This window comes from Belonocnema kinseyi, chromosome 10 (assembly GCF_010883055.1).
Source record: "Belonocnema kinseyi isolate 2016_QV_RU_SX_M_011 chromosome 10, B_treatae_v1, whole genome shotgun sequence".
NCBI lineage: Eukaryota > Metazoa > Arthropoda > Insecta > Hymenoptera > Cynipidae > Belonocnema > Belonocnema kinseyi.
The window spans coordinates 71,525,045-71,532,665 of NC_046666.1; the positions used below are offsets into that span (position 1 = coordinate 71,525,045).

Genomic DNA, 7,621 nt, shown 5'->3' on the forward strand with positions numbered 1-7,621 from the left:
AATACGCCAATTAACACAAATGGTAAGTTCCGACAGTGCCTACAAGTGTGCCTACTGGCCGCTAAATGGCAATACCGGTTTCATATGTATACACCTGGTAGGTACTGCATTTTGATAGGAACTTCACTGAAAATTATTTTATCTTTTTTCTGAACCTCGACATTTTTTGAACGTTCCAACTTTTTTTATACATAAAATATCGATCTTAAACTTTGAGAAATGCAAGAGCCGAAAGAAAACTACGTTTAAGTACAAAGCTTAATGATAAAAGATGTAAAAAAATATATTTTGACAATCAATTCCAACGGCATCAGCCGGTAACGTTGTACACGAAAATACGAATCCTGGCGGCCACTAGACGAGGCTCTAGAGGGTTCGTATTTTCGTGTACAACGTGTACAACGGTTGATGCCGATGGAATTGATAGTTGAAATTTTTTTTTACATCTTTTATTATTAAGATTTGTACTTGAACGTAGTTTTGTTTCGGCTCTTGCATTTCTCAAAGTTTGAGACCGATATTTTATGTATAAAAAAGTTGGAACGTTCAAAAAACGTCGAGATTCAGAAAAAAGATCAAATAATTTTCAGTGAAGTTCCTACCAAAATGCAGTACCTAAACGTACTTTATTGTACTCTGATACATTTTCCAAAGTTTCAGCTCGATATTTTATTTATAAAAAAGTTCTTAGGTTTAAAAAAACATTCAGTGAACTGAAAAAGTGAGGTCGGTAATATAGGTATTTAGGTCCGTTAAGCTGGCAGGACCACATTGAAAAAATGAACTGAAAACCTATAGGGAATTTAGGGCTCATTTAGGGCTAATATAATGCCCCATTGCCAAATTAAATGGATTTTATTTAAACAAAAAACCGGTGGTCATGCTATCTTAACGTTAAGATAGCAGGACCACAAAGAGAAAAAAACGACTGAGGCATTATTTCTTTCCAAAATAATCTAGGGCTCCTTTAGGGCTCACTTAATGTCCTCTTTCCAAATTTGATGCCACGCATTTTTTTCTTAAAAACCTGTGGTTCTGCCATCTTAACGTTAAGATAGCAGGAACACGCAAAGAAAAAAATGATTTGGACAATATTTCTTTGCACTACAGTTTAGGGCTCATTTAGTGCTTACTTAATGTACTATTGCCAAAGTTGCTGGCACACATTTTTTTCATACAAACATGTGGTTCATTAAGGGCTCACTTAATGCCCTATTGTCAAATTTAATGCTCCGCAATTTTTCGAAAAAACCTGTGGTCAAGCAATCTTAACGTTAAGCCAGCAGGACCATAAAGAGAAAAAAACGACTTAGGCATTATTTCTTTCCACAAAAATTTAGGGCTCATTTAGGGGTCACTTAGTGCCCTATTGTCAAATTTAATGCTCCGCAATTCTTCGAAAAAACCTGTGGTCATGCTATCTTAACGTTAAGCCAGCAGGACCACACAGAGAAAAAGACGACTAAGGCATTATTTCATTCCATAATAATTTAGGGCTCCTTTAGGGCTCACTTAATGTCCTCTTGCTAAATTTGATGGCACGCATTTTTTTCTTAAAAACCTGTGGTTCTGCCATCTTAACGTTAAGATAGCAGAAACACACAAAGAAAAAAATGATTTGGACAATATTTCTTTGCACTACAATTTAGGGCTCATTTAGTGCTCACTTAATGTACTATTGCCAAATTTGCTGGCACACATTTTTTTCATACAAACATGTGGTTCATTAAGGGCTCACTTAATGCCCTATTGTCAAATTTAATGCTCCGCAATTTTTCGAAAAAACCTGTGGTCATGCTATCTTAACGTTAAGCCAGCAGGACCACACAGAGAAAAAAACGATTTAGGCATTATTTCTTTCCACAATAATTTAGAGCTCACTTAATGTCCTATTGCCAAATTTGAAGGTACGCAATTAAAAAAAAACCCTGTGGTTCTACTATCTTAACTTTAAGCTAGCAGGACCATAAAGAGAAAAAAACGACTAAGGCATTATTTCTTTCCACAAAAATGTAGGGCTCATTTAGGGCTCATTTAATGCCCTATTGTCAAATTTAATGCTCCACAATTTTTCGAAAAAACCTGTGGTCATGCTGTCTTAACGTTAAGCCAGCAGGAACACACAGAGAAAAAAACGATTTAGGCATTATTTCTTTCCACAATAATTTAGGGCTCATTTTGGGCTCATTTAGGGCTCACTTAATGTCCTCTTGCCAAATTTGATGGTATGCATTTTTTTTTAACTGTGGTTCTGCTATCTTAACGTTAAGCTAGCAGGACCACGCAGCGAAAAAAACGACTAAGGCATTATTTCTTTCCACAATAATTTAAGGCTTATTTAAGGCTCACTTAATGCCCTATTGTCAAATTTAATGCTCCGCAATTGTTTGAAAAAACCTGTGGTCATGCTATCTTAACGTTAAGCTAGCAGGACCACAGGTTTTTTAAAAAAATGCAAACCATCAAATTTGGTAATTGGACATTGAGTGAGCCCTAAATTATTGTGGAAAGAAATAATGCCTAAGTCGTTTTTTTCTCTGTGTGGTCCTGCCAGCTTAACGTTAAGATAGCAGAACCACAGGTTTAAAAAAAAGTCGTACCATCAAACTTGTCACTAGGTCATTAAGTGAGCCCTAAATGAGCCCAAAATTGTAGTGCAAAGAAATATTGTCCAAATAATTTTTTTCTTTGTGTGTTCCTGCTATCTTAACGTTAAGGTGGCAGAACCACAGGTTTTTAAGAAAAAAATACGTGCCATCAAATTTGGCAAGAGGACATTAAGTGAGCTCTAAAGGAGCCCTAAATTATTATGGAAAGAAATAATGCCTTAGTCGTCTTTTTCTCTGTGTGGTCCTGCAGGCATAACGTTAACATAGCATGACCCCAGGTTTTTTCGAAAAATTGCGGAGCATTAAATTTGACAAAACGACATTAAGTCATTTAGTGGAAAGAAATAATGCCTAAGTCGTTTTTTTTCTCTTTGTGGTCCTGCTAGCTTAACGTTAAGATAGCAGAATCACAGGTTTTTTTTTTAAATGCGTACCTTCAAATTTGGCAATAGGACATTAGGTGAGCCCTAAATGAGCCTTAAATTATTGTGGAAAGAAATAATGCCTTAGTCGTTTTCTTCGCTGTGTGATCTTGCTAGCTTAATATTAAGATAGCAGAAACACAGTTTAAAAAAAAAATGCATACCATCAAATTTGACAACAGGGCATTAAGTGAGCCCTAAATGAGCCCTAAATTATTGCGGAAAGAAATAATGCCTAAGTTGTTTTTTTTGTTTGGTCCTACTAGCTTAACGTTAAGATAGCAGAACCACAGGTTTTTTCGAAAAATTGCGGAGCATTAAATTTGACAATAGGGCATTAAGTGAGCCCTAAATGAGCCTTAAATTATTGCGGAAAGAAATAATGTCTACGTCGTTTTTTTCTCCGTGTGGTCCTGCTAGCTTAACGTTAAGATATCATGAACATATGTTTTTTTTTTAATTTCGGAGCATTAAATTTGTCAATAGGGCATTATGTGAGCCCTAAATGAGCCCTAAATTATTGTGGAAAGAAATAATGCCTAAGTTGTTTTTTTTATGTGGTCCTGCTAGCTTAACGTTAAGATAGCTTGACCACAGGTTTTTTTTTGTAAATTGCGGAGCATTAAATTTGACAATAGGGCATTAAGTGAGCCCTAAATGAGCCTTAAATTATTTTGGCAAAAAATAATGCCTAGGTCGTTTTTTTCTCTGTGTGGTGCTGATAGGTTAACGTTAAGGTGGCAGAACCACATGTTTGTCAGAAAAAATGCGTGCCATCAAATTTGGCAAGAGGACATTAAGTAAGCCCTAAATAAGCCCTAAATTGTAGTGCAAAGAAATAATGCTTAAGTCGTTTTTTTCTCTTTGTGGTCCTGCTAGCTTAACGTTAAGATAGCAGAACCACAGGTTTTTCTTTAAAATGCGTACCATCAAATTTGGCAATTGGACATTGAGTGAGCCCTAAATGAGCCCTAAATTATTGTGGAAAGAAATAATGCCTAGGTCGTTTTTTTCTCTCTGTGGTCCTGCAAGGTTAACATTAAGATAGCAGAAACACAGGTTTTTTTAAAAAGAAGCGTACCTTAAAATTTGGCAATAGGACATTAAGTGAACCCTAAATTCTTGTGGAAAGAAATAATGCCTAATTCTTTTTTTTATCTTTGTGATCCTGCTAGCTTACCGTTAAGATAGCATGACCACAGGTTGTTTCGAAAAATTGCGGAGCATTAAATTTGACAATAGGGCATTAGGTGAGCCCTAAATGAGCCCTAAATTATTGTGGAAAGAAATAATGACTGAGTTGTTTTTTTCTCTGTGTGGTCCTGCTATCTTAACGTTAAGATAGCATGACCACAGGTTTTTTTGAAAAATTGCGGAGCATTAAAATTGACAATAGGGCATTAGGTGAGCCCTAAATTATTGTGGAAAGAAATAATGCCTAAGTCGTTTCTTTCTCTGTGTGGTCCTGCCAGCTTAACGTTAAGCCAGCATGACCACCGGTTTTTTTGTTTAAATAAAGCGCATTAAATTTAACAATGGGATATTAAAGTGGCCCTAAATGAGCCATAAATGCCCTATAGGTTTTCAGTTCATTTTACTTTAAAACAATTAAGTTTTTCATTTTAATTATTGAGGACCGCTTAAGAATAGAAGTATTACTTTTTAAAGTGAGCAAATTATGAGCAATGTAGAATTCCTTAAGAAACAGAATGAAAAATTGAAATTTAGAGAAGTATGTTTTTCGTCTGAAAGCAAAAACAGAAGTTGGTATTTTCGCGGTAACTTTTAGAATGTCTTGATTTTTATTTTAATACCACGAAATAATATAACCTGCAGCAGAAACTTACAATTGGAAAACATTCGATAATTTGTACGCAAAATGCTGTCAAAATCACTAACATAACCTATACGAATACACATAGCTCACGAAAAAATTACATGTGGTTTTGTCGGTTATGTTAGAGATTTCGACAGCATTTTTCATGGAGAATATCGATTGTTTTCAAACTTCAAGTTTCTGATGCAAATTATATTATTTCGCAGTATAAAAATAAAAATCAAGGCATTCTAAAAGTTACTACGAAAATACCAACTTCTGTTTCTGCTATCAGATGAAAAACGTATTTCGCTAAATTTCAATCTTTTATTCTATTTCTGAAGGAAGTTTATATTACGCGAAAACCTTAGATTTCATATAAACATGTATAAAATTACCTTTTGCCTCACTTTTAAATAAAATATACTACTCCGATATTGCACAAAATAAAACCATCAGGGCGACAGGTTTCGAACACTCGAAAGCTCAAAATTCGTACAAGTTCATGGAGATTGAAAAAACACAAGCCGGAGACGTTACCACTTACCTAAAACACTTCAGATACTATGCGTATTTTTTTGATGTTTAAATATTCCGTAAAAAAATATGAAATATACGTTTCGAATAACCGCATTTTTCCGTTCCAATAGCAGAAAATGTAAAAGGAAAAATAGGAATAGCTCGGATTCGGTCTATTTTCGTATGAAAGCTGTCAAAAAAGTTAAACAAAGCTATCAATTTCCTCGCATTAAAAATAAAGATGCTCCAAAATTGAAGGATGAAGGCATCGATGAACAACCAACACGAGGGACGCTTTCGTATTCACAAATATTATTTGATTAATTGTTCTAAATTTTAAATTAATTATACAACAAAAATATTACAGTTTCTGCCTGGGTAAAATAGAAGATTTTTGGTAAAATTAAAAATCTCGATGTCATTTTTAATCACAGGAAAGTCATTTTACCGACGCATGGTATTTTTACACGCTGCAACTGAATTTTCCCTTCTGAATGTAAAGTTCGTACGAGGGAATGTGTAATTTTATTTTTATCGTGTGTGTAATATTACACTGCTGTTCGAGGGTCCTTTTATTTACATCGCTAGAGGAAGTAATTTCACATACTTTTGTAAAATTATACAGTGAAGTGCGTGATATTTACAATGATACAATATTTAATTTTCCGAAACTTTGTAATTTTATACAATTCTTTTTTACAGTGTGTATTGCAATTTTACATCACATTTTGTGTGCCACCAACTCACGTGAAGTTCTATCAGAAGATCTGTCAAGCTGAGATGGGTGAAAGAAGGTTATTATCAGGTTAAATTAACTATACAATCAATAATTAATAACGCCTCAAATAAATTAATACTCGTACATGTATTTCTTATTAAAAAACAGACCGTAGAATGAAAATTTAACACTTCATTACACGCGCTGTATTTGACAGAACACAGTTGAGCGACCTTCATTACTGGTTAGGCGCTTGGAGCGGGACGTCGTCCCCATCCCTCCTGTTCCTCATGCTGGCGTTGCTCAAAAGTTCAGTCCAGCTTTTTTGTGATATTTTTATTACCTACTTGGTAGTAATGCGATAGATATCAAGTTTTGATATTGAGTCGTACGTTTTTTTATGCGGTCATACAATACTGTTCTTTGATGTTCCTATTTTGCAGGACTGATTGATTGTATACTTAGTTTTACTAGACTTAGTTGTACTTAAAGTACTTATTTTACGAAAATTAGTTTACGTTTTGACTGAGACAGCAGTGTCATTTCAAGCACCAAGAACTGAAACTTATGTCTGTGTTACCAGAATTCAATATTTTTCTAAAGTTTTATAGATTTATTTACCTCGATAGACGAGTAAACCTATTTTGTTTTCTATATGTATGGCCTTCTTTATTTGTCTGTGCACCTTTTCACCTGGGAAATGCAAAAAATTAAGACTTATTTTTTTTTTTAATAACCGATTGTTATGTCACAGAGATGACGCGTGTATCCGTGTTCCTTCAGGTGGTGCATGTAATGGAGTGTTATTATTCTAGCTACTTTAACACCCTCAAAAAGTGTATTTTCCTCCGGTGGTAACATAAGCGCGCGTATTATAATAGCGTATAAACATGAGATCGTACATTGCAAGATTTTACATTATATAATTTATTATTATATTATATATACGAAGGTCATAGTAGTGGCCAAGCGATGTTAGTGCATTATAATATTCTACAAAGGGAACCTGCTTGGACGTTATCATATTGCGCTTTATTTCAATATAGAGGTTTTGCAATATATCATGGTGCGGTATCTTTTTCTGCGTGCGTGACTAACCCAGTTTTAATCGGGGATTAATCCAGAAAAGTGAGAAATGGAATTATAAGAAGCGGTATGGGGTATATGTTTTTTAGATTAATCTGAAATTCCTGTGTTGTTTATTTAAATAACGAGACTGGTTCAACGGTACCCATCTTGGAGTGATTGAGGATGTGCGTAAGGTAGTGAGGTAAAGCCTGGTCATTACGCAGGATCATCATTCTGAATCCTGTAGAGATGTAGAGTGTCGATGTAGAGTGCGGATGTAGAGTGTAGTCTCATATAGGCCTGCAGACTATAGAGTTGATGTGAAGATAGTGGAAGCTAGAACGTTGACGTGAAAGCGTGAAACTCGTATATATATATATATATATTCGGTTTTGATTCCTCTAGAATCAAACCGAAGGGCCTATGACAAAGCCACCGAACGCGTCCTCGGGTTGCGGATAGAGGGTCC

The 7,621-nt window shown here is 35.0% G+C and overlaps 1 protein-coding gene across 4 annotated transcripts in view; it reads right to left on the reverse strand.

Annotated features, from left to right (window-relative positions):
• Positions 1-7,621, reverse strand: part of LOC117181468 (zinc finger SWIM domain-containing protein 8) — a 377,164-nt gene that overhangs the window by 321,494 nt on the left and 48,049 nt on the right. The window lies entirely within an intron of this gene.